At 48.2% G+C, this 24,261-nt stretch overlaps 1 protein-coding gene across 2 annotated transcripts in view; it reads left to right on the forward strand.

Moving 5' to 3' along the window:
* The first annotated feature begins 713 nt into the window (after positions 1-713).
* MAP3K12 (mitogen-activated protein kinase kinase kinase 12) overlaps positions 714-24,261 on the forward strand; it is a 533,632-nt gene continuing 510,084 nt past the window's right edge. For both annotated transcript variants that reach the window (XM_069653287.1, XM_069653291.1), the window contains exon 1: positions 714-1,071. The gene's annotated coding sequence lies outside the window, so the exon portion shown is untranslated. The remainder of the gene's footprint in view (positions 1,072-24,261) is intronic.

Consider the following 24,261-nt stretch of genomic DNA (forward strand, 5'->3'; position numbering starts at 1 on the left):
GTGCACTTGGGATGGTAAATGGCAGCATGGTGGATTTGCCCCTGGCGGCATCCGGTGCATTTAAGGTGAAGCGGGGCTGGATGCACCTTCGTGGTGGTGCAGAGGTAGCTCTGCCTTTGGGGATGCAGGGCCACTTGCCATTTTATCCTTCAAGGCAATGCAGTGCTGCCCCCATAGCATGGTAACTGTTCATTGGGGGGCGCACCGCGGCCCCTGGATGCAATACACGGATGGCCTGCACCGTGTACGAGGGGTTGTTCTAGATGGGGGAGGCACTGTCTTCGCTATTGGGTTTGGCAGTAATCAAATGTGTTATTTACAGCGCTACAAAACGATAATGTCTGATGTTGCAAGCGATACATTAAAAACCCGTTTTAAAATGGTACAGTTCGCCCTGTGGCTGTAAGAAGATACGGGGATGCGGGGGCCGGCTTGGTCGTCTCGCTTTAAGAGCATAGAGGCTACGCGTGTCTTTAAGAGGATGCGGGCCGGCTGCTGCTTATCTCTTTAAGAAGACGCAGGGTCGCCAATGCCTTTAAGATACGGGGCTGGCTGTGCCCGTGTTGTGCTCATCCTCCTGTCTCCAGGCCTGCACACCAAGGCGTGCCTGTCCCTGAGGAGACACCCAGGGGGAGGGAAGAGGCGGGAGTAGGGCTGTCAGCCAATCGCTGTTCAGCCCTGAAAGGAGATGGGCCAACACCAAGCATAGCATTAATACATTACTAACTGCGAGCAACTTCAGGACCAGCCGAGCCTGCCTCTCATTTAAAGGACACCCCTGCCCAGAAGATGGGCAAAGGGAGAGAGGGCTAGGGTGTGCGTTATACAAGTTTAACACAAGGACTATTCCCCGCACAAGTTTAAAGGGCCTGACATGCGCACTCAGCTTCATCCTCCTCCTCCCTCTTGTCAATTTCGCATCTCCTGCAATTAACCAGCTGGGGACAGAGGAGGAAGGACAGACGGGCCGTCTTACCACCGGGAGCCCCCAGCAGAGCGAGAGGCCTGCTCCGGAGCCAGCCCCATTGTGCCCGCGGCGGATGGAGCGCTGAGAGCCGGCGCGCGGGGGAGGTGAGTGCTGCGCTCTGATTGCTGCGCGCCTCGGCTGTGGGTGGGGGCTGTCACAGACCGTGCCGTTTCCGGAGACCCTCGGGTGGGGACCGCGGGTTGGACCGCGGGTTTTCGTGGGTTAGGGAGAGCTGATGCTGTGGCCCCTGCCTGCCATGGCTGTTGCTGTTAGATGTGGTTTGGGACGTGCGGGTGGGCGTGTTTGCCTCTGGTACCTGCCTGTCATGGCTGCAGATGCTGCTCGTTTGGGGCACAGGAGGCTAGTTAGATGTTGCTCCCCAGTCTATTCCTGTCAAGGTTAAGAGTGTCTGGGGGGTGTTTGCCTGTGATGCATCATGCCATCCTTGCAGCCTGCCACCGCGAAGGATGCGCGGAGAGGCGGGGGAAGAGGCCACAGCGCCCGGGCATATAATGCCCACTGTGCTGCTCCCTGCAGTGTTGCCACAGCCTGGCATAAAGAAGTCCGGGACACGTCCTCGCAACGTTCTCATCGTGTAACGCAGGGACATCGTCCAGGGGGCTCGTGGATGGGGGGTGGGGAGGGGGCAAAGATGGGCAGTGTATGGTGCTGGGAGATGCAGGCCATGGCATGTGCCACCTCTGCAACCACAAGTTGTCCATTGAAGATGATGTGTGCCGTGCATGTCGGGGGTGGTGCGATCCATGCATTCTTTGTTCTTATTTGGCTAGTGTCTGTGTGTGGCGACTGTCCTGCACCGTCCTGGGACTCAGAAAGGGGCGTTCTTGTTTACTTCAGGGGCGACTGCCCACCAACTCCCGGGTCTGGCAAGTGTGAAAAGTGAAAGCAGAGGCGGGGACAGCAGGCGTCCCTCATCCCCCCCCCCCCCTCTCTCTCTCTCACGCGCCCCTCCCCCACGAGGCTTGTATCACACCATGAGATGGGATCAGGGGCTGCGGCGGCTCAGCGCTGACGAGTGAGTCAGTGGCAGGCCGGCCCGGATTAGGTGGGGGTCCGGTAGCGAAGAGATCAGCTACCCTCCCCAGAGTGCTGTAGGGCTCGGGGAGAGGGGAGGGGGGGGGGGACCAGATGCGCCAGGGTGATCGATAACCTTGAAGGATGGAGAGCAGGCCGCTCCTCCCCCTCCTCTCCGGCTCCTCCCCCCTCCGCGGCACGTGGGTCTTCTTGAGCTTGGAGATGGGATCTTGCCCGCCCCTCACTGCCACCTGAGCCCAGATGCCTCCCGGGGCCAGCAAAGGCAGGCCCCGCACCCCTGTTCGCAATGCAAATGAACACGCGTGATGTTTGCTTTTTTTGTGAGTGAATTGACGAATCTATTCCGTTAGCTCGATTGAGAGAAATTGCAATAATCCCAGATATGATTTGTGTCATTTCGGTGTCGGGGTTCCAGTTGCAGGCCACCACGATGTAGTTATGGCAACAGTATTGCCCAGCGCAGACTGCACGGCTTCCAGGCCCATCTCATGATAGGTGTTCCTATCGCAACTTAATGGTACTCGGGCCGTGACCTCTGGGGGTAAAAGGCTGGATCACCCCCCGGGAAGTCTTCGTGCCAGGTACACGTAACGATCTGCACGCAGCAGGTGCTTAAACGGCTGAGCCTCATGCCAGCGCCCGGAAAAGGATCACGGCTCGTGGTCCTGTACAGGAGCCCCAGGTCACTAAAGCCACAGATATCTGGGCCTGGAATTCACTGCCTATTTGCGTGCCACTGTCCTGCAGGCACGGACTGGCCTATAGGGCGAGATGGCAATACCAGAATTGCAGGCTGAACATTAAAGTGGGGTCGTGTTTATTTATTTTTTAGGAGGATCAGCTTTTTTACCAAAGTGTGCAAGTGTGATGACTTTCTTCTTTGAATACTTTTGACCAGTGCTACTGAACAAACGTTCTGTAAAATGCACTATTTTCAACAACAAAAAAACGCCCACTCCCACCCCTCTGCAATGCTCAAATAGTCTGTCACACAAGGCGCGAATTGCTGCCCAGGCCTCCCCCTGCAGCGAGGGACGTTGGCCTGCAGTGCTGCCCGTCATCACACAAAGCCACGCTGCAATACACTAAACACATGGCTGTCCGTGGCCTGGCCCTGGGCATCCAAAATACTTTCTCCGGAAGGCCTGGCACTGGTACTGAATGTGCCCTGGAACAGGGGTCTTCAAACCGTGCGTCTCGCCCTGTGGTGGTGGTGGTAGGAGCCTGGGCACCAGGGGGGGCAAATGCTCTATTCGAATGGGAGAGCAGTGTCTGCTTTTAATGGAAACTGTAAGCAGTTTTAATAGTTGTGGGCTTGCACTTCGAGTCTCGCTGCTGTTTTGTGCCGCTGCCCTGTGTCTGTCCCTCATTCTCTATCTCGCTATTGCCTGATGCCACCTTTTCCCACCCTGCTGTAGGCTTGCTGCTGTAGGCTTGCATTTCGAAGCGTGCAGGGTCTCTCTGGTAGGTATAGCACCCCCGGGGCACGTTACCTCACGCGCGTACATCTGCAGCAATTCACTACGAAACTTCATAACGCGCATCACCTCTGCCATTAGAATACAGCTGAGTCCCACGACAAGCATTCACTCCAGCTGGGCTCCTAATCCGTCTCCTTGACTCGCCTACTCTCCTGACAGTCTATCGCAGCAGCCATCCACTGGCCAGATCCCCATGGGTTGCTAGCAGGCACTTAGCCACCCCTACCGACCTTCATGCTGGCTAAAGTGCACATATGCGTTCCAAAAATCCTCCTTTCAATACTCATCCTTCGGGTGTTCCTCCCACAGCACTTTGTTGGCATACCAATGACATTGGGCACTATACAAATGCCATACAACATAACATTTGGCGTGCCCTGCCAACATAATTTTTTGTCAACAGAGGGGTTTAGCATAAACTTTGGAAACTCCTAACCCGTAGGGACACGCAGCCCTGGTTGGACTCTGTGATAGTTTATGTATCACTAAATGCTGGTGCCAGGTCTGTTGTTTAGCGCTACCAGTACAGGAAGTGAGCACTGAAGTACTCATTTGCCCAGGGTTACACAATGCTTGGTCACAGTAGGAAGCCGAGACTCGAACAAGTCTTTGGGTTCCAAAGTCAGAAAACCCCACTTGCATTATGGAGGACGACGTGCTGCCCTGATCGACAGTAGCAGTAGCAACGATATATCTCGAAAAGTCTGCAGGAAATCCCAGAAATTCAAGGCACCTGCCAACAACCCTTTACCGCTGAGACATGGATCGGAACGAGCATCATTGCTGGCTCAAGGTGTCCTTCACACGCAGCAATATGGTGCAACTTGACAGCTTTACAGACTGGGCAGACAATAGGACCTTTGAACTGAAGCAGGCGTTAATAGTCACATAATGCACAGTATAGCCGCAGGCTACTCATTCCTTGCAATGCACGTCTCTCTAATGTTGATCGTTGTTGTCCAGAGGGAGCTGCCTGCCATTTCGGTGATGGACTGTCCTTGTGGGTGCGATCAGAATGATATGCAAATGCATAGATCTTTTCTGAGACGGCACAGTGCCCTTATGCGCCGCGCTTCATTGCTGCCCAGTTGGGCCGCACTTTATAACTACCATGCACACATTGACTGTAGAACCTCCTGGGGTGAGTACTACCCAATGCAAGCTATTTGCCTTTGTCTATTCTCAGTACAGGGGCTTTCACATCCTTTAAATGGCTATTTCATGGACATAAGCCCCTTTACTGGGGGCATTAATTGGACAGTAGTACACTGATTGCAAAGTGTGCCATTCACACCACAAGTCCTTTTCTAGGATGGCCCCTTGGCTTAATAACATAGATTTTAGGAGACCATTATTACACTGTTGGACATTCTGGCTTGGCCAACCAACATAATCAGGGACTTTGGTCCAACCAGTGATTTTGAAGTGCACAAAAACTACAGATCCCAAAATGCACTGGGTTGTAAAATGAAAGCCCAGGACTGCAAACACTAGGCTTAGTGGCATGAAATCAGTGTGTAACCCTGCCTGAATCTGCATCTTTATCGGCCACCCAAAGCCTGCTCTCTGGTGACTATTTCTTCTCTGTGCGACGCAAGCATGCACAGAATCGGCCCTAGTGAGAGTTCTGCGCATGTCTCTATGCTGTGCAGAAGAGGGCCGCTCCATCCTGATCATGGCAGTCGGTGACAGTCCTACCTATTCATAGCCCTCCTCCATTGGGCTTAACTATGTGCCCTTCATTTCTGATGACATAAAAAGGGCACTAGAGAGGTACCAGAGTGGATTGGGCAGGTATTTGGAGAACTCCAGGGCTGAATATTGTCGCATGTGATGAGCCAGAGCTAGGCGACAGCCAAAACAATGACTTTCAACCATTTGTGGGCAGCACAGCCTATTGCATGGGCGAAGGAGCAAGGTGAGAATAGGCGGAGGCAAATCTGCCTAAAATTGATCGGCCTTTGGTGGATGTTGGTTGGACTATGATAGACCAGTGATGCCACTCTAAAGAACCTGCGTATGACCTACAACTGGCCTTCATTGGCTCTCTATTCACCTGGGTTGGAGCTTTGACCGGGCAAGGTCGGGCCTCGGAAAGGACTTGATTCGAACTGCGATGGGCCTAGTTTGGGGCCCTGCATCTCTAATGCGCCTGGCTTAGACATTGTTTTGGCTGGTATTAATCCACTTCTAGTCATGGAGAGGGTACCAGTTAAGCCTGGATTAGATTCACTAACCCAGTAGAACACTGGCTTGCATTTCTGATGGGAAAGCATTGGACTGCTAATTTGCTTGAATGGGACTCCTGGGCTACGTGAGTTGAACTTCTGAGGACATTGAATAAGGCCTATTAGCGGGTTGGATTGGTTTGGGCCTCTATCTTTAGTGGACCTGGTTTGGAGCTCCAATAGGCCTGCGCACACCTATTGGTCCCGGGTGCATTTTAAATCAGCCTCTGTTGGTGCTTTTATGAGGCTAGTTTGCAATTCTGATGAGTTGGACATTAGGCCTTTGGATGGGCCCGGGTTGGATGTGTTTTCTGATGGGCTTTGCTTGGGTGTATAATAGGCTTTGCTCTGACTGTGGTCTTTGATCAGCCTGGGTTTCATGCTGACAGATCTGGCTGTACCCTTACACGCGTGTCTATCCTGTGACAGGTGCTAATGGGTGTGCCTCATACATTGCATGGGCCTGGGTGAGACGTCTATGGCCCGCGGCTGGAATCCTGATGTGCCTTGGCTGGAATCTAGCAGGTGTCTGCGATTCATCTCTAATGAGCCTGGGCTGGTCTTCTTGGGAAATGTAGGTTTCATCTGTAATGCTTATGAGCTGGTACTTTGAGGGACCTGCTGTGGTCCTCTAATGAGACTGGGTTGCTTTCCTGGCAGACTTTAGATGGCAATGTGGTTGCCTTCAGTTGGACCACGGATAGGTTTTTGGTGACCTACTGATGGTCAAGTTTTCGATCTCTGACAGAATACAGCACCTGAAAGGGCGAAACATCTATGAAAACAGTGTGTTAAGTATAATTACATAGGAATGAAACCCAACCCTAAAATGAAAATATTCAAACAAAATTCAATAGAAATCGCTCAGTGGAGGTTCCCATCAGTGTGAGTTAGCTCAGTTATATGTGTGAACGCTGCAAGCGATACCTGTAAGACAACTGAAGAGGTTAATGCGCCTGGTGCTGTGATCACTGTGTGACATGCAAGGCACAGCTGTGACCGCCAAAACAACACGAGGTCTGTGGTGCCACTCCCACTATTCCAGCCCACGCCCCAAAACTGAACAACATACCCTCAAGGGTGCTGCTCATTAAAAAAGGAATGCATACCAACACGTCTTCTCTTACTAAGGTGGTCGGCCCGTTTCCGGAAGGCAAATGGCTCCCTTCTTGCAGGCCTTCCCATCAGTCTTCAGGGGACAAATGTATCTAATTGGCCTCTTTTGGTTTTCAGCGCCTCTTCAAGTTTGCAGAAAGCACTTCCGGAGAAAAGGGGTCATCTACCAGTGCTATGGGGTCCCTCTCAACTCTTCAGGGGCCCAGCCCTGGAATCCCCGGGTACACAGAACTTACGGTATTGCCGCACACGTTTTGGGATCCGTGTAGCCTAAGCGAATGCAGGGCGAACTCCCACAATATCAGCCACGCCTTTAATTCTTTCTAGGCAGATAACCCGAGGAGCGGGTCTGCTTGGCTATAATGAGATTAAAGGTCAGAAGCTGCTCCGCCTTTATGCCATCAGAGGGTGGAATGTAATTACGGGCATAATACATAGCACCTGACTTGGAACTAACCAACTACAAGAAAAGTGTGGAAACATGGCGGGTGCATTTGTCTTTCCTCAGCTTCATTGTCTGTCGTCTGTGTTTACGGCACTTCGGGATGTATATGCCCCCCTCCCCACCTGGGGTCGGTTTCTTTCCGTGTGTGTGGCCTTCCTCTGTGTATGTGTTAGGTCGCCTTTGTTATGCTATGTTGTTGTACAGTTAGTTATCTTATGCGATGTTTGCTATGCTGCTTTGTGTTATGGCCTGCTACGTTGTTGAGTTATTTTCTGGTGTTTTGTTGTGCTTCGTTGTTGTGGCATGTTGTGTTATTTCCAGGCGCCAGGCCCCAAATATCTGAGAACATCCTGCTTGCCCAAAAGCAGCCCTACAAACGTTGGCTAAGCCGTGTACCTTTCTCCCCAACAGAAACATTCACACAGATTTGGCAAACAGTAACTTGGCGTTTCAGGGATTGGATCCTTACTGAAACACGTCATTATTTCTAGGTGTGTCTCCCTACCCGGGACCCTCTGCCGCCAGCAGACAGGGAGCCTCTGGAATCAGGAAGCTTGTCATGCAAAAGCAGGGGTTCAGCAATTCTGGCTTACTCCCCGAAGTACACATTTGCTCTTCACCCTGCTGTGGGTAACCACAGCACATGCCGGGACTTTGGGGAGGCCTGGTTTATGCAGATGATTTCTACAAGAGCCAGGGACGTCATTTGGGGGTAGCCAAAGGACCCCTGAGGTTTCCTTTGCCACTCCTGTGGTCTCCCTTGATATGTCTAAAAATAAATAAATAAATAATACATTTACATTTTGTTTTACATTGAAGCTCCTGGGCTGTGGCCAGTGCCATGTGGTTCTTTGTTTGTGGAGTGGCTGGAATTAATGTTGAGGCCTCTTAAAAAAAAAACAATTAAAAAAAAAACGGGGTTGCACTAGTGGAACACTTTGAGCAGTGACCCTAAATAAGAAAGAATAGGAATAACAAATAATGTGTCTTTCTGGACTTGTATACACTAATTGCTACACTCATTAAAGGGGTGCGAGGTCATGTTCTACCGCTTCCCATGAAGGCACTTTGGGGTGGGGTGTCATCAGAGGTCAAGGGTCATGGGATGCCACCTCCGCTGGCATTTTGGTGAAATGACGTCCCTGAGAAGAGCCTAGCATTGGGTGTAAGAGGGGCCCTGACTTTCTAACAGCCATGGAACATGAGAGTGAAAGAGGCTGGGCAAACGAGCTGCTGGGAGTGGCTGCACAAGGCATTGCTCCGAGTTGGCAACCACCCAGGCAGGACAGTGCCTTCTGGGCCGCCCATGTATCAGTCTATAGAATGGGGGTACGCGTTGACCCACACAGAAGGACTGATGCTCAGCAGAGGTGCTGCTGGTTGTTTGCTCTGGTCGTCAGAACCCTGAAACTATCTGGCCATGCAGCACGCGCGGCGGCGTCCAAGCGCTCTCAGAAGTGGTCAAAGGCCGCATGTTAACGGTAGCTCTATATAAAATTGCATGACAAGCACGCCCTCTGTGCCGAATGCTCATACATAAGCCCATGGCATGCTGTGGTGTGTAGTAAACATGTTCTTACTGAGACCATTGGGCTGGTTGGGCTATAACTACCCCACGCCCCACCCACCCTGACATCCTTGACCATCGCTCACAGGCCCGTTCATGAGGAACTCAGTGCTACTGATGAAGGGTCTGGCAAGGACTTGCCTAACATAGCAAAGAAATGTGTTAAGCAAGTAATTAGCAGGCCCTTCGTCAGTTGATGGGCAAGCCAAACACGTTGGCTTTTCTTATGCGTGTGACTGTGCTGGGACTTTGCCAACTTAAAACTCACACAGACCTTCACTTACCTACCAGATCTGGGCCTTCTTCCGAGACAAATTGAGTCACAAAGTGAGACTCCTTTTTTAAGACTTGGTTTATATGCTTGATGTCTGCCAGTTTAACACACACAAAAAGAGTTTATTTTTATGGGGACAGTAGCATGTCTTTTACATCATGCATAACAATAAGTTGGAAGTTTGTGACAAATACTACAAGCACGTGTCCTTATTCCACAAGTGTTCGTTTAGTGCTGTACGTGTAATAGTGTAAAACGGAGGAGAACGGCCAGGCTCGCATTACTTTGGCATCTGTTACTTGTAAACTTCATTTCTAGAAGTGAATAATAAAGCTACAATGATACTTTTTTGACTGAACTTGTTTCTCGAAGGATGTATATACTCTTCATTTGCTTTACAATGTGATTTGTGCGATTTGCAAGTAAACTCTGCATTACTATCGTAGCTTGTGAAAGTCAAAACCTAAACATATGTACCAACTGAAGATTGTCAGATATTTGGCCAAGTGACTAAATTGCAGGCTGGGTTCAAACCCCATCTTTACTGCTTAGCCAATTTGTGCGATCCTGGGCAAATAATTTAAACTCTCACTGCCTTCTCGTCAAACATTGGGAATCCCTAGAAGTTATTGAGTCCCTGCTACTTGGGAAGACAGGCCTCCCCTTCAATGGGACTCCTCTGCTGGTGACCACTGAGGCTATTCCCTAGGATTGTGTTACTGCAGTCCAGGCCCTACCTCAGTCACATATCATTTGATTTAAAAAGATGATATATATATATATATATATATACATATATATATATATATATATATATATATCCTCACCAGCTTGTTAGGGCAACATCAATTGGAGTATAGCAGATTGACTGCAGCTGGACCAACATTCATTTTCTCGCCTTCTGCTGCTGCCAGTCACTGGATTTGCTTGGGCCTGTGCAGAGGAAGGAGTGCAACTCTTTGCTGTGTGCCGTTATGCTATGTGTTTTGCTCTTGTATACCACAACTTCTGCCATGTTCATTGTCTCTTTGCACTTCAGGATCTTTAAGGGCAAGTTGTGGGGTCAGGGTTTAACATGGTAATAGCTGGAGCAGGGGTTGCTTTGTTGCAATGTTGATATGTACAAATCTGAAAAGGTGGGGCTCTGTGTAGTGTGGTTAATGTGTGCTACAATTCGGCAATGCAAGTTGTGTCTTTATCTGTGGGGTCTGATACAGCGGTGTTTAAAGGGACAGCGGTGTTTAAAGGGAGTGCAGATAGTTGTGATGGTATAGCTGTGGTGGGTTATTTAGTGTTTAGGGAAATGTAGTGTAGACACGTGTCTTGGGGGTGTTGTAGGTCCATTGTGTTAACCTGTGTTTTTTTCAGTGCTGGATGTGTTGTTGGTAAGTGTGGCTGGTATGATGATCTAGAGATGGCTATTGTTGTCATACCATGACTAGCAGACCACCCATTAAAAACTGCGGGCTACTTTTTTGACTTTGGAAACATTAAGGAGGTTACATTTCCTTGTTTATATCCATACCAATCATTCTTTCTACAGCGTTCCTGCCTTGTAATGCTTAATTATGTGAATTTGGTCCTGCCCAGAGTGTGTGGGGTTCGTTTTTCCAGGGCACACATTCAGGGCTCACAATTTGTTGTAATTTTCCACCAGAGGGCCTCTCAGGCTGCCATGGGATTATGGTGCAATGTATCTGGACCTGCACCATGAACTAGCAACGTTACCATGTTGACGGGCACTAATAACAAGCATTGGCAATGCCAACAGTTTGGGCTTTTGTGCAGGCATGGCAAAGGCACCTGCCATGCACAGCTGTACTAGTATTAACTGCCCATTGATTGTAGCAGGTGCAAAACGGTGCAACTATCTGGGCCTGGCAAATGCCTAATACTTGTGCACAAGCAAAATATGTTGGTTTTGCCAGTGCTTGTTTTCAACTGTACTGCAGTGAAGGACACACAGTGTGCTTATAAATCGAAGGAGACTGAAAATAAAAAACATTTTCAGTGTGTTTCCATCAGGTTTTTGGTTTTGAAAATGCGGTCAGCCTATGTGTAACATGTTGCGCATGATAGCAGCAGAGGAGACATGTTATCAAAGGATTGCAACGATTTTGAAGACACACAAATCCTAAGTCATTTAAATACATTAAGATTCCAGTACTGGAGCAAATTAAACAACTCGACCTCGTCCGAGGAAGCATCTTCAAAAGCCGCTTCATTCTACAGCCCAGCTTCTCTGGCCTTGCAAGGCCGTTTCCCCGCATGCGATTCTTTATGCTCGTCATGAAAAAAATAAAAATACGGAAGAACTCTCAAAATCTCGGAAACTTTAACTGGAGCTGATCAATCAACGCAACTCTATAAAACCCGACCTCGTCCTCCCCCAATTCGAACAAAGCAACAAAAAAAAACCTGCCAGCCTGCATCATAAGTAAGCACGCTGTAAGCACGCTGTAAGCAAGCTTGCAAGCTCAACGAGTTCCCATGTGGAGGAGTTTTGGGCAGGGAGAGGTAGTGAGTGGTGGGAATGGCAATAGGGATTAGCCTGGCTATAGGCAGGCAATGGGTGGGCTTATAACCAAACCACACCTATGCATTACTCTATGTCGCTCTCATATGCCGTTACTCTCTCTCTCTACTTGAATCTGGTTTATGGTCTTTTCATCGTAAATAATGCATCGAAAAGACAATCCATCGACTGAAATCCAACGAAAATAAATGCATCGAAAGTCTATCTTTCACATTAAAAGTACATAGCCATCGAAACTTATCCATCAATTATAGGCATGGGCAATTTTCAATGGATCTGTACTTTTAAATGTAAAATAAGCATTTTGATGCATTTATTTTTGATATTAAAGCGTTACATGGTGCTGCCCAGTGCTGAAATTTCAGCACTGACCAGCTCCTTGTAACGTTTTAGTGTTTATTGTATATTGGGGGGGGGGTGGGGGGTTCCCCCTTAACACCCACACACACCCCCCTTAACCCTAAACCAACCCTAAATCTAACCCTAACTCTAACCCATCCCTAACCCTTAATCTAACCCTAGCCACGACCCTAACCTAACCCTAATTATCCATTGACATTCATTCAATGAATATGCTTTTCGATGGAAAAGCAATTCAATGGAAATACCAGATACCCTTGAATCAGTGCTCAAATGCAATAGTTTGGGCTTTATATGTGTCGGAAGCGTCACCAAATAGCCCAAACTAAACATGGGCATTTTTGTCTTCATATTCGATCATGTTTGGGGCTGTGTCACTGGCACCTTATGCTTGAAAGTGCACCTGTTGCTGCGAATTTGACACTAGTCCCTTGAACATTCCTTGGGGGAGAACAGGAAGGGGGGGTCCATGCATGGAGCCTATGAAGGTAGCCCCTCCTCTCCATTTGAAACGTTACCTCCAGACGGAGAGATTTGCGCGCGCGCTCTCTCTCTCGCTCACACTCTTCCCCCACCCCTCAGTTACGGCCTGCTGGGAACAACATTTGTGCGTGTCTGCGTGTGTTTGGAATTGCGGCCCATGTCGTTAAGCAGCGCCCTCCACCCCTCCGGGATGTATGTGCTCTGCTTGCACGAGTACATGCAATGTGTGCTGTAATACCGTCGAGTTCTTTTGGTCAGCAGGTGGCGCCGCGGGCCAAGCTTTCTGTCTTGGGTGCTTGTCTCGGTCGCCTCCGTGACGTAGGCCACAGCTGTGACCCAGAACAGAGCCCCAGAGCTTCTAGTGGGGCAGGGTTTGGTAATGGGAGAGCTTTGGAAATGAATACATTAGGACTGAAAAAGAAACGACCGCTGGACTGTATATATTTGAATTGTGTTCGCATTCGTGCAGTCTTCCAGTTGTGGGTTCCCGGGCAAGGTGTCATGGCGCAGACTGCCGTGAGAGGCTTCACTGCCCTGTGTTCGCGGGGCTTTCTGTAAACGTTCCCACACACTAACATTCCAACATGTCCTGTGTTTGTTATTTTCATACTCCTTCAATTCCTGGCCGCCCAGCTGGGACAGCTAACCGGAGAGGGTCAGGGACTTTGACGCGCCCTCCCGCCCCCTCCCCTCTTGCAGCTGGAATGCCAACACCAAACTTGAAATGGATTTCGAACATTAGATTCGAGTGGTGTTTTGGTCTGTGATCCTATCCCAGCCCAACTAGCCGAACAGCAACCCAGGGTGGAAACCCGAAATATGCCCCGGGTAAGATGCAGGCCGGGAAATGGCAGATCGCACTCCTATGTTTTATGTGTGTAGTGGCGGTTTCAAGGCACAACGAGGACAATCCTTTTAGAATAGGAGTGGGGATAGGGGGACGATCTAGCAGTGCCTGAAATGGGCAACGTGTGACTCTGGGTGCTCCCCCAAATCCTTCGTGGGTGGAGAGGGGCTATGTGGCCAGGGGTGAGGGCTGGATTCCCCGAGCCCAGTTCGAGCAGCACCCCATCTGTTCAGGGAACCCGATTCCGACAATTTCCATAAAAGCAAAGAGCATTCTGGGAACATAAGAATGCTCACAATTGTACATTTGAAGACTGTCTGATAGTGATGCATCAAGAAACCCTTTTCGAGTGAGTAATGGAAGTTGGACCCTCTTACCCCTGACCACTCTGTTATACCAGCAGCTTCGTTTTATGCGGTTCTACCCTCTTCTCTCATGGTGCCCACCCTCTCAGAGGTTACTGGGTTCTCTGTAATTCCGCCTGGACTCTCTTACCATCTTTTTCTGGCCTTCCAACCGTTCATTCTTTTGAATATTATTTTAATTCCTTCTCGGGCCTCTTTCCGGCCTCTCTTCTTGTTGTTTATCATCCCTCGGGACCAGCCAGTGATTTTTTGGGCCATCTTGATCCCCTTTTATTCTTTGTTCTTCCTATTTCTTCACCTATTTTCCTTTTGGGTGACTTTAATCTCCCATCTTCTAATCCTTCGCGCTCTCAGTTGATCTCACATACTGACTCCTATTATCTCCAGTTGTTCCCATCAGTCTGGCTCTTCTCTTGACCTAATCTTTTTCTCACTGCCTTCAGCAGAGTATATGTATGCTTGTCCCTTCTTTGCCTCTGATCACATTTTACTTTCCCTTTCTCCCTCTCCCCTTACCCTTTCTACTCCTCCTCCTCCATCACCTACTTTTACTTTTTGTAATCTTCATTCCTTTGACTCTTTCTTTTCTCTCTTCTCTACACTCTTTTGTTGCATCTATTCCTACTTTCTCTTCCTTTTCTCCCGATGCGGCTGCTAGTACCCTCGATTCTACCTTGCTGTCTGTACTTGATTCTGCCTCTCCTCTTCGTTCTTTCACTGCTACTCGTAAAGCTCCTCTGCCGTGGCTTACTTCTGATCTTATTTCTCTACGCTGCCGTCTGAGTAAAGCTGAGCATCACCGGAAAAAATCTAGATCACCGTCTGAGCTTGCTGCACTTTCATCTTTACGCTCGTCTTTAGAGTCTGCCTTATTTGTGGCAAAAAAAGCATACTTTTCAGGTCTTACTGTGTCTCTTTCTCACACCCTTGTCGTCTTTCCTTTGACTTTGCTACTTCCTTCACATCTAAAGTTGCTAATCTTCGCCCTCCTTCCTCTTCTTCCAGTTTATCTTCATACTCGTAATCCTCATTCTCTCCTCTGACTGATTCTGATACTTCTGCCCTTCTTTCCCTGCTCATCCAACATTCTCCTTCTGATCCTTTTTCCTCATTCCACATGTCTATCCACATATGCTTCCTTATCTTATTTCTCTCATTCATTTCTCTCCTTCGAACTCATGTTTCCCTGCTACCTTTTAAGTATGCTCTTATACTCGCGATTCTAAAAAACGACTCTTGGCCCTTCCACTCCTGCTAATTTTTACCCAATTTCCCTTCTTCCCTTTCTCTCTAAAATTCTCAAGTTGGCTGCATATGCCCAAGTTGTTAGTTTCTTAATTCTCTTCTAACACCTCTCCAATCCAGATTTCATCCTTCTCATTCTACTGAGACTGCTCTTTTGCATGTCTCTAATTCTCTTCTCTCTGCTCGTCATTCTAAGCTCTCCTCTATATTTAGTCTTCTTGAACTAGCTTTGGTATTCAGTACTGTCGATCACACTCTTCTTATTTCCTCCCTGAATGGTTCTGCTCCTATCTTTTTCAGCGGTCCTATTCTGTAACTTGGGCTGGACACTCCTCTTCCTCACTTCCTCTCCTCTACGGTGTGCCTCAAGGTTCTGTCCTTGGTCCTCTCCTTTCCTCTCTCTACACTACCCACTCTCTGCTCTTATTCCTTCATTTAATCTTTCCTTTAATCTATATGCAGTTGATATACACATCTTTCTCTTTTTCTTCCTTTGACTCTATTCTGCACTCCACTGTATCAACTTGCCTTTCTGCTGTCCAAAACTGGCCGTCTCCTCATTTTCTACACCTCAATCCTTCCAAGACTGAGTTTCTGTAATTTCCGACTTTAACTATTCGGTCTACTCTTCCTCCTCTATTTCTCCTTTTACCTCCTCTCTCTCTTCCCTTTTCCTCTTCTGCATGCAATTTGGGGGTTATCGCTGATCCCCCGCTTTCCTTTAAATTGTATATCTCTTCTATTGCTTGCTCCTGTCGCTATGCCCTTTTTAACATATGTAGGGCACGCCCCTCTATCATTTCATGCTACTAAACTTTTTCTGTTCCGCCTGGTCTTTTCTCGTATCGACTGCTGCTCTTCTCTTCTTCTTGGCCTTCCTGCCTCCCATCTTCTTCCTTTCCGATCTGTTTATAATTCTTCGTTCGTCATCTCTTCTCTTTACCTTTTTGCACCTCTATCACATTTTCTTTACTGTCTATTTTCTTTCTGTTGTTTTTAAATGCACTCACGGATTGGCTCCTTACCCTTCGTTGCTAGTCTCGATCTACTCTCCCTCGCGGACTCTCCAAAAGCAGAATCTGCTTTTTTGTCCCCAAACCTCCCTGTGCTTCTTCACGTTTCAGATTGGCCCTCGTAGCCCCTAAACACAGAAATTCTCTCCCTCTCTCTATTCGCTCTTCTTCATCTCTTTGTATATTTCTATCTAACCTGGAAGCTCATCTCCTCTCCCTTCTTTCTACTTAGTGACTTTGTTTCACTCCCCCCCTTTCTGTTTTCAGTTGTTTTGTGCATTATCATGTAAATTGTACCATTTTCTAATATTTTGTAAAAACGCTTTTGGCGAAAGGCACTTTATAAATGCAATAAATGAAGTGACAAATGAAATGGACTCTGCTCTTTTAATTGACCACAATACTCACCCTAACAAAAGAAGTTGTAAATTGCAAGTCATATGCTGACAGTTTGTGCACAGGATGTGAGGTGTGGGCTGTTTCTGTGCAGGGGGGGCTACTTAGCGGGCATTCTGACGTGCTGCTTGTGGCTGTGAGTACTTCAGCTGTTCATAATATGGCCAAAGAGCTTGACTCCCATAGAGATTTCTTGGCTAAGCTCAAAATGGGACGGATAATACAATGAACATGCAATTAAATAATAAAGAAACTAAGGCCCAGAAAAAAGTGATTTTTAAATAGTTGACATGTGTTATTACTTGCAATGTGATGATTGTAAAGCGCTCTGTTGCTTCTCGAAGCTAGGTCCGTGCTCAATAAATAACCTAATAATAATACCACTAAAAATGTCAGATATTAGCTCCGGATAACTATACAATTATGTGTCTGCTAACACCTCCACTAGCCTGCCGGTGTTGCATTGGAAAGTGTAACAATTACACTTAAAAGAAAATAAAGGGAAAACGAAATTCCCTTGTGGTACTCTCCATAAAAGAGGCCAAACTATACACATTACATATTTCAGCAAGGGACTGAACACTGCCCACAAAATAATTGAGTAAAGTAAGGGAGAGTGGTTGAAAAAGTGCTCACACCCATAAATCAGCCCAAGATCACACAAACTATGTGCATATATACATGGGGGCATTGTAGAGGATTGGAAAGCTGCAGACTTGTCTATTTCACCAAAGCTGCTTCAGTAAAAAAATAAAAGGTAAACATCTTAAACAAATACATTGTACCAGGCTTACATGTCCATCAGAGAACTGCCATGAGCCGGGCTGCTCACACAGGCTAGAAGGGCGGTGCAGAGGTCAGTAAGCAATAGGCAGGCTGCTAGCGAAGACTGGTCAGGGGATGTCATTCGTGTCCTGCTTAGTGACGATCTCACTTTCCGATTTTGCAAAAATGAAAAACAAAACTAACTTCCAGTCTTAAACCTCAACTCTTGCTAAATTCTTTTTTCTATAAGTCAGGGTTGTGTACTTTGCATTTTACAGTTTTCTTTATATTGAATGTGTGATGAAGATGGGTGCCAACATCTGTTTTTTTCCCTCCGAACTTAATTACTAGATGACAAGGCCCGGTGGTTAGCATTTGCCAAATACCACATCAAATGTGCTGATGCTCCGTTCACACTGCATTCTGGGTAAAGTGTCTGGAGACCACGGCTCTGGGCTTCAGGGCACTATCCTGCTGGTCTCCCCCTTGGACCGCTGGAGTGGTTTGAATCCTCATGCCCACAGAGGGGCGCAACAAAAACCTAAACGTCAGGTGGGGTGGGGCTAACTGGCGATGGGAGGGGATACTCTGGAAACTGAGCAGTGCAAACTTGGAGGCTCCGCCCCCTCTGTTCTACCCCGAGGTTTGTCTGGCTTGAGTCCCAAGTATCAAATGGTGCATTTTAAAGCGCAATATGCTTGTGAGAACTTCAAAGTGGATTTAAAGATAACATACACGTTGAGTTACTTATATAATTGTTATATATAGCCCAGTTATCATGAGATACAAACCATACATTTCTGTTCATTATACCATTCTATGCCAGTATAAAAACATTTCCACACTGGCTGTGCCCATACATTTCCATTCTGGCTGCACCAAACTATGTCAATATTCCCATTTATGAACATACCCATGTTTGCTTTGCTTTGCTCATAATGGCAGTAATGGGAACATAAGAAGCAATGTCCATGTTGGCTCTGTCAATATATGGAAGCATCCCTACGCAAGGACATACCTCTCGTGGCTTTTCTATTAGAAATGCCATATCACAATAAGAAAACATGTCCAACGTGGCTGCACAATGTGGGCTAGTCTAGGCACATGCTAACACTTACCATGCTTAATTTACAAGAGATGCCCAGTAAGTGTCAAGCCACAGCAAGAAATGTCTAGACTGGCTGCACCAAAATGCCATTCTAGCTACATAAACCAGATCATGCTTACTCCATCATGGATGCACAGTAAACTGGCATGTTTTGCGAAATCCCCCCTTCCCCACCTGTTCCTCTCCCACCCACCACCACACCCCCTACCCTCTATCCGTGAAAATCAACTCCAGGGCCCAGGATTACACATAAGCACACACACACAATTACACAACATTCACTCACTAATTTAAACATACCATCCATTTGCACCTCCATTCACAGTACACTTGCTCATTCACACGTGCACTCGGCCACACATACTTCATACACACTAACTCATTCACACACACATTAGATAATGCATATACACACTCCTTGCACACATGCATACATACATAATTAGCTTAAATGCAACACCCTTTAACAGTGTCAGTTTCAGGAATGGCTTTTCTCACCTCTCTGCCTAACAAAAGCAAGTGCGCACATCAGCCCCCGGATGTGAAAGAGCACATAACGTTGTTGTAGGTTGGCTTGCATGCATGTGGAGGGGGTGATGTATGTATTTGATTTTGCTGAGCCAGAGATGTGATGGAAGCCTTTCTTGATTTTCTGCATCTTTGTAAATAGTTTTCTGCACGAACACACCAAAACTTTAACGCTGCCAGTTCTAGGAAATGTTTCCTCCCCTCAAAAAGCAAGTGTGGAAGTTCTGCCCCTTAACACACATTTTGGGGGATTAAAATCTGGTTAGCGCAATGCGCATCGGTGGTGCCTCCTCAGGGCTTTTCCGTGGGCCAGGGCAATCCCCGGCAGTCTCAGAGATGGGCTCCCAGGCCGGGGCTCACCCCGACTAGCCCCGCCCACGCGCCCTCTGAGGCAGCCATTTAGCCGAGCGCTGAACGGTTACACGGCTGCCTGCAGGTGTCCGCATTTCAGATTAGAAGACAGAAAAGGCATAGTCAGCCGTGTAACTGAGCAGCGCTCAGCTAAACCTGGTGTGTGATGTCTCTTTATTCAGAAACAGGAAGAGGGCTGGGTTGGCCAGCCTCTCCTTTTGTTTTGAGTAAAGCGCTCAAATGCAGCAGGAAACCCATTAACCGTGCTTGGTTAAAAGGCTTCCACTGCGTGTTAGCTCTTTATTCGGAAACAATAGGAGAGGCTGCCCAACACAGCCCTCCTCCTGTTTCGGAATAAAGAGACATCACGCAGTAGGCAGCCCACTGCATTCAAGGAGCTGTGTGGTTAAAGGGTTGCCTGGGAGGGTCAGTGACCTACCGCAGGCAATTCCTTCACCACGGCTAGTTGTATGCAAGGCCTGGGGGCCTCTTATTGGTGGACGTAGTCTAAGCACTGGTACTTAGGCCATGCCCCTAACGGGAGCCCCCCCCTTAATTTACCACCCCACTTAAAGCACTGCCCCTCCTTCACGGTGAACTTGGCATAGCATTGCCAGGCTCTGTTTCACAGGGCTTTCGGGCTCTTACACTCCAAGAAAGAAGCATACTCCGGTCGCCAGGTGTGCAGGATGTCCAGGTATCCCTAAAGACCATCAGTGAGGTTGGCTCTGCCCGCCTCTAAACCAACTACCCCCAGCAGACGAGCTGCCTGCTGTCCATAAACTGCCGCTGAGAATGTTGGCAGCCGTGATGGGGCAAGGGATAGAAGGCTCGAGTCTGTAGGATAGCAGAATCAGCAGGGTATTAAAACCTGCTCTCTCATTCTGGAGTGAGGGGCCATGGGGCAAAATTAGCCTGATCCCACATACAGGGGGTTGTTACCCCTTTATCTCTCCTGAATGAACGAATAAACTCTCTCAGACACAAGTTATCACCCCTGTACATAATGAATGAATATGGTATGGGTCTGTAGATCGAGAAAACTGGAGTGAGAATTCAGAGTGTTTTACGAGAAATATAATTGTCTTCCCTTGATTTTGCTGAGCCAGAGATGTGATGGAAGCCTTTCTTGATTTTCTGCATCTTTGTAAATAGTTTTCTGCACGAACACACCAAAACTTTAACGCTGCCAGTTCTAGGAAATGTTTCCTCCCCTCAAAAAGCAAGTGTGGAAGTTCTGCCCCTTAACACACATTTTGGGGGATTAAAATCTGGTTAGCGCAATGCGCATCGGTGGTGCCTCCTCAGGGCTTTTCCGTGGGCCAGGGCAATCCCCGGCAGTCTCAGAGATGGGCTCCCAGGCCGGGGCTCACCCCGACTAGCCCCGCCCACGCGCCCTCTGAGGCAGCCATTTAGCCGAGCGCTGAACGGTTACACGGCTGCCTGCAGGTGTCCGCATTTCAGATTAGAAGACAGAAAAGGCATAGTCAGCCGTGTAACTGAGCAGCGCTCAGCTAAACCTGGTGTGTGATGTCTCTTTATTCAGAAACAGGAAGAGGGCTGGGTTGGCCAGCCTCTCCTTTTGTTTTGAGTAAAGCGCTCAAATGCAGCAGGAAACCCATTAACCGTGCTTGGTTAAAAGGCTTCCACTGCATGTTAGCTCTTTATTCGGAAACAATAGGAGAGGCTGCCCAACACAGCCCTCCTCCTGTTTCGGAATAAAGAGACATCACGCAGTAGGCAGCCCACTGCATTCAAGGAGCTGTGTGGTTAAAGGGTTGCCTGGGAGGGTCAGTGACCTACCGCAGGCAATTCCTTCACCACGGCTAGTTGTATGCAAGGCCTGGGGGCCTCTTATTGGGGGACGTAGTCTAAGCACTGGTACTTAGGCCATGCCCCTAACGGGAGCCCCCCCCTTAATTTACCACCCCACTTAAAGCACTGCCCCTCCTTCACGGTGAACTTGGCATAGCATTGCCAGGCTCTGTTTCACAGGGCTTTCGGGCTCTTACACTCCAAGAAAGAAGCATACTCCGGTCGCCAGGTGTGCAGGATGTCCAGGTATCCCTAAAGACCATCAGTGAGGTTGGCTCTGCCCGCCTCTAAACCAACTACCCCCAGCAGACGTGCACGTTCTTTAAGTGTACTGGGACGGAGGAGCCTGTAGGCCTCATTGCCTGCTCGCATGCTGTTGCCCACACAGGGGCAGACTCCAGTGGACATACCATGGATACTGTAGCCCTTACCTGTCAGGTAGGGTTGCGTGTATCAGTGCAGTGCAGATTACATGCTGCATGGATCTTGCTTGTGTTCCACCGCAGCAGTACAAAGTGCTGGGTTGAGTGAACGCGTCTCTGGAATATAACCCGAACCATGCCACTTTTACAGTGCAGCCTGCGTGTGGCGGGGAAGAGCGGGGCTGCACTGAAATCAAGGGCCCATTCTCAAAGGATCAGTGTCCTGTTACCAGGGGAGCCGACTTATGAATTTCCCGGGGGGTGCCCAAATATAGGAAGTGACATCACCAGCAGTTATATGACCGCATTTGCACATAGTCGCCAACGGGGGTGGGGGAGGCGCAGAACAGTGGAAACATTGGCTAGCATGTACTGCATATACTTAAGTCAAGTAAGAAGGAGGTTTAAGCCTCCCATTTGCATTCCAGTAGGCCAACACTGCCCCTACTCCATCCCTCTATAATTATCCAGGTTGTAGTGGCCCTCAAAAGGCAGAGCAACACAGCTAGGATGCGAGAAGGAAATGCCATCCCATCCTGTGAGTGTGTCAAACCTCAGAGCAAAGACTGTGCATGTGCCTCCTACCTTGGAGCACAATCTCACTAATTTGGTGCAAATCTTGCAAGTGGGAGCATGGGAATCCCCTGCGTGTTCTGGGCTGCAGACCCCGGATCACATGCTCACTTCTTCAGTGTGAAACTCTGGCCAAGGCTCTTTGGACAAGCATTCAGGATGGGTCTCACACTTTTAAACAGTGTGATATATTGAGTGGGCACCTCACTCCTTGGAGCATAGTATACCCGTTGCTGGTAATCTCACAACTGAACGTACAGTTTCACTCTTGGTCATCTCAGTGACCCCGTGTATATTAATAGAGACAGTCCCCCATCTGGGAAGACAATTATATTTCTCGTAAAACACTCTGAATTTTCACTCCAGTTTTCTCGATCTACAGACCCATACCATATTCATTCATTATGTACAGGGGTGATAACTTGTGTCTGAGAGAGTTTATTCGTTCATTCAGGAGAGATAAAGGGGTAACAACCCCCTGTATGTGGGATCAGGCTAATTTTGCCCCATGGCCCCTCACTCCAGAATGAGAGAGCAGGTTTTAATACCCTGCTGATTCTGCTATCCTACAGGCTCGAGCCTTCTATCCCTTGCCCCATCACGGCTGCCAACATTCTCAGCGGCAGTTTATGGACAGCAGGCAGCTCGGGACATGCCCGTTGCCAATTGAATGTAGCCAGATATACTATTTACACACTGGGAGAGTGCCATGAGCCGACATGGGTGGTGAAGAAGCACTCAACATACAGAACACAATGGTATAGTGTTGCAGTCCTGCTGAGAAATGACAATTCGGTCTGTTTAAATGTAAAGCAGAGTGGCTGAGAAGAACACGCACTGTGTCATTTAAAATAAAGCAGCTGTGGTGGTTGGAAGTGCTGCTTCTGTGGCATCAAGAGTATGCAATTCTCTGCGGGGTAGTGTTGGTCATTTCCTATTGAAATATAGCAGTCTTATTGAGAAATGCCATTAAAAGTGAAGCTGTCCAGTAGGCTGTCAGTGCTGACCCATAAAAGGTGTAGAAGCCTCTGTGAGAAGTGGCAGTACTGTCCCAACGGTGAGAAGTGTAGTATTTTCACATTAACTATTCTTAAGCACTTTGGGTTATTGAATAGTGCTGCTTCATTCTGAGTAATTCCATCCCTTTAAATATATTAGCTCTTGTATAACCACAACAGTGTTGAGTTATTCTGATGATGATGAAGATGATGTTAGACTTGCTCAATAGTTCTGGTTCTGTATCATTAAATGTACTTCTGATCTTCAGAGTCTCAGGAGGATAGCTCAGGGGCAACGTGCTCACCTTGGAATCAAGACGACATGGAGCAACACAGGTTCGATCCCTTGGTTCGCGCAACACAGGTTCGATCCCTCGGTCCGCGCTTAGAAACCTGTGGTTTGGGGTTTGTATTGTGCATGCGCGGAGGCGTGGCGCTTTGCATCTGTGCCTCCATTTCTAAAAATCGTTTTGGGTTGGGTGTACTTCTACATCTGTGCACCCCTCTTACGAAGAGAGGTGCACAAATGTACAAATGCAACCAACCCAAAACGATTTTTAGAAGAGGGGTGCACAGATGTACAAATACACCCAACCCAAAACGATTTTTAGAAATTGAGGGACAGACTTGCTTTGCATCTGTGCCTCCATTTCTAAAAATTGTTTTGGGTTGTGTGTACCTCTACATCCGTGCACCCGGGTGCACAGATGTAGAGGTACACCCAAACCAAAACGATTTTTAGAAATTGAGGGAGAGATGCAAAATAAGAGCCTCTTGCTTTGCATCCGTCCCTCAATTTTTAAACATTGTTTTTCCCCGGCTTTTACCCGGGCCGCCAGAGAGAGACACAGTATGGATGGAACAAAGGGCCATCCATACTGTGTCTCTTCTCTACGGCCCAGGGAGGGCTCAGCACCGACTTCATTCGGCCAGCAGGTGCCCGGGCCCCGGAGCACCCGCGTACTCGGCGCCCCTGCCTGTTACTGAACAAAGGAAGCCTTGGGCATGAAAACTCAGGAGCCAAAGCCCGTAATTAAGGTGGCAAAAGGGGGCACAAGGGTTACATAAATGAAATGTGTGATCAGCAAAACACAGATGGACGCCGAGCTTTGGTATTCGCAGCGTGTGGTTGAACCCTTATTGCCACTTGACCACTGACGCCCAGTGTGCTCTTTGGCAGACGAGATATCTCCTTTGTATTTTTCCACACGGTTTACACGTCCATACCATGGCATTTTAAAAGTGTTTTTGAAAAGTACAATAAACCATGATAACTAAAATTTCTCCAACCGTATGCTATTGACGATGGTTTGCAAGTGTGA

Source organism: Ambystoma mexicanum, chromosome 3q (assembly GCF_040938575.1).
Source record: "Ambystoma mexicanum isolate Mex_15411 chromosome 3q, UKY_AmexF1_1, whole genome shotgun sequence".
NCBI lineage: Eukaryota > Metazoa > Chordata > Amphibia > Caudata > Ambystomatidae > Ambystoma > Ambystoma mexicanum.